Source organism: Macaca mulatta, chromosome 1 (genome assembly GCF_049350105.2).
Source record: "Macaca mulatta isolate MMU2019108-1 chromosome 1, T2T-MMU8v2.0, whole genome shotgun sequence".
NCBI classification, from domain to species: domain Eukaryota; kingdom Metazoa; phylum Chordata; class Mammalia; order Primates; family Cercopithecidae; genus Macaca; species Macaca mulatta.
Window position 1 is genome coordinate 95,890,429 of NC_133406.1, and position 10,813 is coordinate 95,901,241.

The following is a 10,813-nucleotide window of genomic DNA, read 5'->3' on the forward strand; positions in this document are numbered from 1 at the left end:
TTCTTGAGGGGAAAGCTGTAACTCTGTGAGATGATTTCACAGAACACAAAGAAGTTTCTCAGAAAGCTTCTTTCTCTTTGTTATCGGAGGATATTTCCTTTGGCCCTATAGTCTTCAAAGGGATCCGAAATATCTGTTCTCAGATTCCACAGAAATAAGGCTAGCAAAGAGGTCCACGAAATACGATTTAACTCTGTGAGATGAATTAACAGAACACTAAGCAGTTTCTCAGAAAGCTTCTTTCCAGATTTCATCTGAGGATATTTCCTTTTTCACCATAGCCCACTATGGGCTTCCAAATATCACTTTGCCAATTCCACAAGAACTGTCTTAGCGAAAGGCTTCTTGAGGGGAAAGCTGTAACTCTGTGAGATGATTTCACAGAACAAAAAGAAGTTTCTCAGAAAGCTTCTTTCTCTTTGTAATCGTAGGATATTTCCTCTGGCCCTATAGTCTTCAAAGGGATCCGAAATATCTGTTCTCAGATTCCACAGAAATAAGGCTAGCAAAGAGATCCACGAAATATAGATGTAACTCTGTGAGATGAATTCACAGAACAACAAGCAGTTTCTCAGAAAGCTTCTTTCCAGATTTCATCTGAGGATATTTCCTTTTTCACCATAGCCCTCTATGTTCTTCCAAATATCACTTTCCCAATTCCACAAGAACTGTCTTAGCGAAAGGCTTCTTGAGGAGAAAGCGGTAACTCTGTGAGATGATTTCACAGAACACAAAGAAGTTTCTCAGAAAGCTTCTTTCTCTTTGTTATCGTAGGATATTTCCTTTGGCCCTATAGTCTTCAAAGGGATCCGAAATATCTGTTCTCAGATTCCACAGAAATAAGGCTAGCAAAGAGATCCAAGAAATACACATGTAACTCTGTGAGATGTATTCACAGAACACTAAGCAGTTTCTCAGAAAGCTTCTTTCCAGATTTCATCTGAGGATATTTCCTTTTTCACCATAGCCCTCTGTGTTCTTCCAAATATCACTTTGCCAATTCCACAAGAACTGTCTTAGCGAAAGGCTTCTTGAGGGGAAAGCTGTAACTCTGTGAGATGATTTCACAGAACACAAAGAAGTTTCTCAGAAAGCTTCTTTCTCTTTGTTATCGTAGGATATTTCCTTTGGCCCTATAGTCTTCAAAGGGACCCGAAATATCTGTTCTCAGATTCCAAACAAATAAGGCTAGCAAAGAGATCCACGAAATACAGATGTAACTCTGTGAGATGAATTAACAGAACACTAAGCAGTTTCTCAGAAAGCTTCTTTCCAGATTTCATCTGAGGATATTTCCTTTTTCACCCTAGCCCTCTATGGGCTTCCAAATATCACTTTGCCAATTCCACAAGAACTGTCTTAGCGAAAGGCGTCTTCAGGGGAAAACTGAAACTCTGTGAGATGATTTCACAGAACACAAAGAAGTTTCTTCGAAAGCTTCTTTCTCTTTGTTATCGGAGGATATTTCCTTTGGCCCTGTAGTCTTCAAAGGGATCCGAAATATCTGTTCTCAGATTCCACTGAAATAAGGCTAGCAAAGAGGTCCACGAAATACAGATGTAACCCTGTGAGATGAATTAACAGAACACTAAGCAGTTTCTCAGAAAGCTTCTTTCCAGATTTCATCTGAGGATATTTCCTTTTTCACCATAGCCCTCTGTGTTCTTCCAAATATCACTTTGCCAATTCCACAAGAACTGTCTTAGCGAAAGGCTTCTTGAGGGGAAAGCTGTAACTCTGTGAGATGATTTCACGGAACACAAAGAAGTTTCTCAGAAAGCTTCTTTCTCTTTGTTATCGGAGGATATTTCCTTTGGCCCTATAGTCTTCAAAGGGATCCGAAATATCTGTTCTCAGATTCCACAGAAATAAGGCTAGCAAAGAGATCCACGAAATACAGATGTAACTCTGTGAGATGAATTCACAGAACACTAAGCAGTTTCTCAGAAAGCTTCTTTCCAGATTTCATCTGAGGATATTTCCTTTTTCACCATAGCCCTCTATGGGCTTCCAAATATCACTTTGCCAATTCCACAAGAACTGTCTTAGCGAAAGGCTTCTTGAGGAGAAAGCTGTAACTCTGTGAGATGATTTCACAGAACACAAAGAAGTTTCTCAGAAAGCTTCTTTCTCTTTGTTATCGGAGGATATTTCCTTTGGCCCTATAGTCTTCAAAGGGATCCGAAATATCTGTTCTCAGATACCACAGAAATAAGGCTAGCAAAGAGATCCACGAAATACACATGTAACTCTGTGAGATGAATTTACAGAACACTAAGCAGTTTCTCAGAAAGCTTCTTTCCAGATTTCATCTGAGGATATTTCCTTTTTCACCATAGCCCTCTATGGGCTTCCAAATATCACTTTGCCAATTCCACAAGAACTGTCTTAGCGAAAGGCTTCTTGAGGGGAAAGCTGTAACTCTGTGAGATGATTTCACAGAACACAAAGAAGTTTCTCAGAAAGCTTCTTTCTCTTTGTTATCGTAGGATATTTCCTTTGGCCCTATAGTCTTCAAAGGGATCCGAAATATCTGTTCTCAGATTCCAAACAAATAAGGCTAGCAAAGAGATCCACGAAATACAGATGTAACTCTGTGAGATGAATTAACAGAACACTAAGCAGTTTCTCAGAAAGCTTCTTTCCAGATTTCATCTGAGGATATTTCCTTTTTCACCCTAGCCCTCTATGGGCTTCCAAATATCACTTTGCCAATTCCACAAGAACTGTCTTAGCGAAAGGCGTCTTCAGGGGAAAACTGAAACTCTGTGAGATGATTTCATAGAACACAAAGAAGTTTCTTCGAAAGCTTCTTTCTCTTTGTTATCGGAGGATATTTCCTTTGGCCCTGTAGTCTTCAAAGGGATCCGAAATATCTGTTCTCAGATTCCACTGAAATAAGGCTAGCAAAGAGGTCCACGAAATACAGATGTAACTCTGTGAGATGAATTAACAGAACACTAAGCAGTTTCTCAGAAAGCTTCTTTCCAGATTTCATCTGAGGATATTTCCTTTTTCACCGTAGCCCTCTACGGGCTTCCAAATATCACTTTGTCAATTCCACAAGAACTGTCTTAGCGAAAGGCTTCTTGAGGGGAAAGCTGTAACTCTGTGAGATGATTTCACAGAACACAAAGAAGTTTCTCAGAAAGCTTCTTTCTCTTTTTTATCGGAGAATGTTTCCTTTGTCCCTATAGTCTTCAAAGGGATCCGAAATATCTGTTCTCAGATTCCACAGAAATAAGGCTAGCAAAGAGATCCACGAAATACACATGTAACTCTGTAAGATGAATTAACAGAACACTAAGCAGTTTCTCAGAAAGCTTCTTTCCAGATTTCATCTGAGGATATTTCCTTTTTCACCATAGCCCTCTATGGGCTTCCAAATATCACTTTGCCAATTCCACAAGAACTGTCTTAGCGAAAGGCTTCTTGAGGGGAAAGCTGTAACTCTGTGAGATGATTTCACAGAACACAAAGAAGTTTCTCAGAAAGCTTCTTTCTCTTTGTTATCGGAGGATATTTCCTTTAGCCCTATAGTCTCCAAAGGGATCCGAAATATCTGTTCTCAGATTCCACAGAAATAAGGCTAGCAAAGAGATCCACGATATACAGATGTAACTCTGTGAGATGAATTAACAGAACACTAAGTAGTTTCTCAGAAAGCTTCTTTCCAGATTTCATCTGAGGATATTTCCTTTTTCACCATAGCCCTCTATGGGCTCCCAAATATCACTTTGCCAATTCCACAAGAACTGTCTTAGCGAAAGGCTTCTTGAGGGGAAAGCTGTAACTCTGTGAGTGATTTCAGAGAACACAAAGAAGTTTCTCAAAAAGCTTCTTTCTCTTTGTTATCGGAGGATATTTCCTTTGGCCCTATATTCTTCAAAGGGATCCGAAATATCTGTTCTCAGATTCCACAGAAATAAGGCTAGCAAAGAGATCCACGAAATACACATGTAACTCTGTGAGATGAATTCACAGAACACTAAGCAGTTTCTCAGGAAGCTTCTTTCCAGATTTCATCTGAGGATATTTCCTTTTTCACCATAGCCCTCTATGGGCTTCCAAATATCACTTTGCAAATTCCACAAGAACTGTCTTAGCGAAAGGCTTCTTGAGGGGAAAGCTGTAACTCTGTGAGATGATTTCACAGAACACAAAGAAGTTTCTCAGAAAGCTTCTTTCTCTTTGTTATCGTAGGATATTTCCTTTGGCCCTATAGTCTTCAAAGGGATCCGAAAAATCTGTTCTCAGATTCCACAGAAATAAGGCTAGCAAAGAGATCCACGAAATACAGATGTAACTCTGTGAGATGAATTAACAGAACACTAAGCAGTTTCTCAGAAAGCTTCTTTCCAGATTTCATCTGAGGATATTTCCTTTTTCAACATAGCCCTCTATGGGCTTCCAAATATCACTTTGCCAATTCTACAAGAACTGTCTTAGCGAAAGGCGTCTTCAGGGGAAAGCTGTAACTCTGTGAGATGATTTCACAGAACACAAAGAAGTTTCTCAGAAAGCTTCTTTCTCTTTGTTATCGTAGGATATTTCCTTTGCCACTGTAGTCTTCAAAGGGATCCGAAATATCTGTTCTCAGATTCCACTGAAATAAGGCTAGCAAAGAGGTCCACGAAATACAGATGTAACTCTGTGAGATGAATTAACAGAACACTAAGCAGTTTCTCAGAAAGCTTCTTTCCAGATTTCATCTGAGGATATTTCCTTTTTCACCATAGCCCTCTAGGGGTTCCAAATATCACTTTGTCAATTCCACAAGAAGTGTCTTAGCGAAAGGCTTCTTGAGGGGAAAGCTGTAACTCTGTGAGATGATTTCACAGAACACAAAGAAGTTTCTCAGAAAGCTTCTTTCTCTTTTTTATCGGAGGATATTTCCTTTGGCCCTATAGTCTTCAAAAGGATCCGAAATATCTGTTCTCAGATTCCACAGAAATAAGGCTAGCAAAGAGATCCACGAAATACAGATGTAACTCTGTGAGATGAATTCACAGAACACTAAGCAGTTTCTCAGAAAGCTTCTTTCCAGATTTCATCTGAGGATATTTCCTTTTTCACCATAGCCCTCTATGGGCTTCCAAATATCACTTTGCCAATTCCACAAGAACTGTCTTAGCGAAAGGCTTCTTGAGGAGAAAGCTGTAACTCTGTGAGATGATTTCACAGAACACAAAGAAGTTTCTCAGAAAGCTGCTTTCTCTTTGTTATCGTAGGATATTTCCTTTGGCCCTATAGTCTTCAAAGGGATCCGAAATATCTGTTCTCAGATTCCACAGAAATAAGGCTAGCAAAGAGATCCACGAAATACACATGTAACTCTGTGAAATGAATTAACAGAACACTAAGCAGTTTCTCAGAAAGCTTCTTTCCAGATTTCATCTGAGGATATTTCCTTTTTCACCATAGCCCTCTATGGGCTTCCAAATATCACTTTGCCAATTCCACAAGAACTGTCTTAGCGAAAGGCTTCTTGAGGGGAAAGCTGTAACTCTGTGAGATGATTTCACAGAACACAAAGAAGTTTGTCAGAAAGCTTCTTTCTCTTTGTTACCGGAGGATATTTCCTTTGGCCCTATAGTCTTCAAAGGGATCCAAAATATCTGTTCTCAGATTCCACAGAAATAAGGCTAGCAAAGAGATCCACGAAATACACATGTAACTCTGTGAGATGAATTAACAGAACACTAAGCAGTTTCTCAGAAAGCTTCTTTCCAGATTTCATCTGAGGATATTTCCTTTTTCACCCTAGCCCTCTATGGGCTTCCAAATATCACTTTGCCAATTCCACAAGAACTGTCTTAGCGAAAGGCGTCTTCAGGGGAAAGCTGTAACTCTGTGAGATGATTTCACAGAACACAAAGAAGTTTCTCAGAAAGCTTCTTTCTCTTTGACAGAACACTAAGCAGTTTCTCAGAAAGCTTCTTTCCAGATTTCATCTGAGGATATTTCCTTTTTCACCATAGCCCTCTATGGGCTTCCAAATATCACTTTGTCAATTCCACAAGAAGTGTCTTAGCGAAAGGCTTCTTGAAGGGAAAGCTGTAACTCTGTGAGATGATTTCACAGAACACAAAGAAGTTTCTCAGAAAGCTTCTTTCTCTTTTTTATCGGAGGATATTTCCTTTGGCCCTATCGTCTTCAAAGGGATCCAAAATATCTGTTCTCAGATTCCACAGAAATAAGGCTAGCAAAGAGATCCACGAAATACAGATGTAACTCTGTGAGATGAATTAACAGAACACTAAGCAGTTTCTCAGAAAGCTTCTTTCCAAATTTCATCTGAGGATATTTCCTTTTTCACCATAGCCCTCTATGGGCTTCCAAATATCACTTTGCCAATTACACAAGAACTGTCTTAGCGAAAGGCTTCTTGAGGGGAAAGCTGTAACTCTGTGAGATGATTTCGCAGAACACAAAGAAGTTTCTCAGAAAGCTTCTTTCTCTTTGTTATCTGAGGATATTTCCTTAGGCCCTATAGTCTTCAAAGGGATCCGAAATATCTGTTCTCAGATTCCACAGAAATAAGGCTAGCAAAGAGATCCACGAAATACACATGTAACTCTGTGAGATGAATTAACAGAACACTAAGCAGTTTCTCAGGACGCTTCTTTCCAGATTTCATCTGAGGATATTTCCTTTTTCACCATAGCCCTCTATGGGCTTCCAAATATCACTTTGCAAATTCCACAAGAACTGTCTTAGCGAAAGGCTTCTTGAGGGGAAAGCTGTAACTCTGTGAGATGATTTCACAGAACACAAAGAAGTTTCTCAGAAAGCTTCTTTCTCTTTGTTATCGGAGGATATTTCCTTTGGCCCTATAGTCTTCAAAGGGATCCGAAATATCTGTTCTCAGATTCCAAACAAATAAGGCTAGCAAAGAGATCCACGAAATACAGATGTAACTCTGTGAGATGAATTAACAGAACACTAAGCAGTTTCTCAGAAAGCTTCTTTCCAGATTTCATCTGAGGATATTTCCTTTTTCACCATAGCCCACTATGGGCTTCCAAATATCACTTTGCCAATTCCACAAGAACTGTCTTAGCGAAAGGCTTCTTGAGGGGAAAGCTGTAACTCTGTGAGATGATTTCACAGAACAAAAAGAAGTTTCTCAGAAAGCTTCTTTCTCTTTGTTATCGTAGGATATTTCCTCTGGCCCTATAGTCTTCAAAGGGATCCGAAATATCTGTTCTCAGATTCCACAGAAATAAGGCTAGCAAAGAGATCCACGAAATACAGATGTAACCCTGTGAGATGAATTCACAGAACACCAAGCAGTTTCTCAGAAAGCTTCTTTCCAGATTTCATCTGAGGATATTTCCTTTTTCACCATAGCCCTCTATGGGCTTCCAAATATCACTTTGGCAATTCCACAAGAACTGACTTAGCGAAAGGCTTCTTGAGGAGAAAGCTGTAACTCTGTGAGATGATTTCACAGAACACAAAGAAGTTTCTCAGAAAGCTTCTTTCTCTTTGTTATCGTAGGATATTTCCTTTGGCCCTATAGTCTTCAAAGGGATCCGAAATATCTGTTCTCAGATTCCACAGAAATAAGGCTAGCAAAGAGATCCACGAAATACAGATGTAACTCTGTGAGATGAATTAACAGAACACTAAGCAGTTTCTCAGAAAGCTTCTTTCCAGATTTCATCTGAGGATATTTCCTTTTTCACCATAGCCCTCTATGTTCTTCCAAATATCACTTTGCCAATTCCACAAGAACTGTCTTAGCGAAAGGCTTCTTGAGGGGAAAGCTGTAACTCTGTGAGATGATTTCACAGAACACAAAGAAGTTTCTCAGAAAGCTTCTTTCTCTTTGTTATCGGAGGATATTTCCTTTGGCCTTATAGTCTTCAAAGGGATCCGAAATATCTGTTCTCAGATTCCACAGAAATAAGGCTAGCAAAGACATCCACGAAATACACATGTAACTCTGTGAGATGAATTAAGAGAACACTCAGCAGTTTCTCAGAAAGCTTCTTTCCAGATTTCATCTGAGGATATTTCCTTTTTCACCATAGCCCTCTAAGGGCTTCCAAATATCACTTTGCCAATTCCACAAGCACTGTCTTAGCGAAAGGCTTCTTTAGGTGAAAGCGGTAACTCTGTGAGATGATTTCACAGAACACAAAGAAGTTTCTCAGAAAGCTTCTTTCTCTTTGTTATCGTAGGATATTTCCTTTGGCCCTATAGTCTTCAAAGGGATCCGAAATATCTGTTCTCAGATTCCACAGAAATAAGGCTAGCAAAGAGATCCACGAAATACACATGTAACTCTGTGAGATGAATTCACAGAACACTAAGCAGTTTCTCAGGAAGCTTCTTTCCAGATTTCATCTGAGGATATTTCCTTTTTCACCATAGCCCTCTATGGGCTTCCAAATATCACTTTGCAAATTCCACAAGAACTGTCTTAGCGAAAGGCTTCTTGAGGGGAAAGCTGTAACTCTGTGAGATGATTTCAAAGAACACAAAGAAGTTTCTCAGAAAGCTTCTTTCTCTTTGTTATCGTAGGATATTTCCTTTGGCCCTATAGTCTTCAAAGGGATCCGAAATATCTGTTCTCAGATTCCAAACAAATAAGGCTAGCAAAGAGATCCACGAAATACAGATGTAACTCTGTGAGATGAATTAACAGAACACTAAGCAGTTTCTCAGAAAGCTTCTTTCCAGATTTCATCTGAGGATATTTCCTTTTTCACCCTAGCCCTCTATGGGCTTCCAAATATCACTTTGCCAATCCAACAAGAACTGTCTTAGCGAAAGGCGTCTTCAGGGGAAAGCTGTAACTCTGTGAGATGATTTCACAGAACACAAAGAAGTTTCTCAGAAAGCTTCTTTCTCTTTGTTATCGTAGGATATTTCCTTTGGCCCTGTAGTCTTCAAAGGGATCCGAAATATCTGCTCTCAGATTCCACTGAAATAAGGCTAGCAAAGAGGTTGACGAAATACAGATGTAACTCTGTGAGATGAATTAACAGAACACTAAGCAGTTTCTCAGAAATCTTCTTTCCAGATTTCATCTGAGGATATTTCCTTTTTCACCATAGCCCTCTACGGGCTTCCAAATATCACTTTGTCAATTCCACAAGAACTGTCTTAGCGAAAGGCTTCTAGAGGGGAAAGCTGTAACTCTGTGAGATGATTTCACAGAACACAAAGAAGTTTCTCAGAAAGCTTCTTTCTCTTTGTTATCGGAGGATATTTCCTTTGGCCCTATAGTCTTCAAAGGGATCCGAAATATCTGTTCTCAGATTCCACAGAAAAAAGGCTAGCAAAGAGATCCACGAAATACAGATGTAACTCTGTGAGATGAATTAACAGAACACTAAGCAGTTTCTCAGAAAGCTTCTTTCCAGTTTTCATCTGAGGATATTTCCTTTTTCACCATAGCCCTCTATGGGCTTCCAAATATCACTTTGCCAATACCACAAGAACTATCTTAGCGAAAGGCTTCTTGAGGGGAAAGCTGTAACTCTGTGAGATGATTTCACAGAACACAAAGAAGTTCCTCAGAAAGCTTCTTTCTCTTTGTTATCGGAGGATATTTCCTTTGTCCCTATAGTCTTCAAAGGGATCCGAAATATCTGTTCTCAGATTCCACAGAAATAAGGCTAGCAAAGAGATCCACGAAATACAGATGTAACTCTGTGAGATGAATTAACAGAACACTAAGCAGTTTCTCAGAAAGATTCTTTCCAGATTTCATCTGAGGATATTTCCTTTTTCACCATAGCCCTCTATGGGCTTCCAAATATCACTTTGCCAATTCCACAAGAACTGTCTTAGCGAAAGGCTTCTTGAGGGGAAAGCTGTAACTCTGTGAGATGATTTCACAGAACACAAGGAAGTTTCTCAGAAAGCTTCTTTCTCTTTGTTATCGGAGGATATTTCCTTTGGCCCTATAGTCTTCAAAGGGATCCGAAATATCTGTTCTCAGATTCCACAGAAATAAGGCTAGCAAAGAGATCCACGAAATACACATGTAACTCTGTGAGATGTATTCACAGAACACTAAGCAGTTTCTCAGAAAGCTTCTTTCCAGATTTCATCTGAGGATATTTCCTTTTTCACCATAGCCCTCTGTGTTCTTCCAAATATCACTTTGCCAATTCCACAAGAACTGTCTTAGCGAAAGGCTTCTTGAGGGGAAAGCTGTAACTCTGTGAGATGATTTCACAGAACACAAAGAAGTTTCTCAGAAAGCTTCTTTCTCTTTGTTATCGGAGGATATTTCCTTTGGCCCTATAGTCTTCAAAGGGATCCGAAATATCTGTTCTCAGATTCCACAGAAATAAGGCTAGCAAAGAGATCCACGAAATACAGATGTAACTCTGTGAGATGAATTCACAGAACACTAAGCAGTTTCTCAGAAAGCTTCTTTCCAGATTTCATCTGAGGATATTTCCTTTTTCACCATAGCCCTCTATGGGCTTCCAAATATCACTTTGCCAATTCCACAAGAACTGTCTTAGCGAAAGGCTTCTTGAGGAGAAAGCTGTAACTCTGTGAGATGATTTCACAGAACACAAAGAAGTTTCTCAGAAAGCTTCTTTCTCTTTGTTATCGGAGGATATTTCCTTTGGCCCTATAGTCTTCAAAGGGATCCGAAATATCTGTTCTCAGATTCCACAGAAATAAGGCTAGCAAAGAGATCCACGAAATACACATGTAACTCTGTGAGATGAATTTACAGAACACTAAGCAGTTTCTCAGAAAGCTTCTTTACAGATTTCATCTGAGGATATTTCCTTTTTCACCATAGCCCTCTATGGGCTTCCATAATATCACTTTG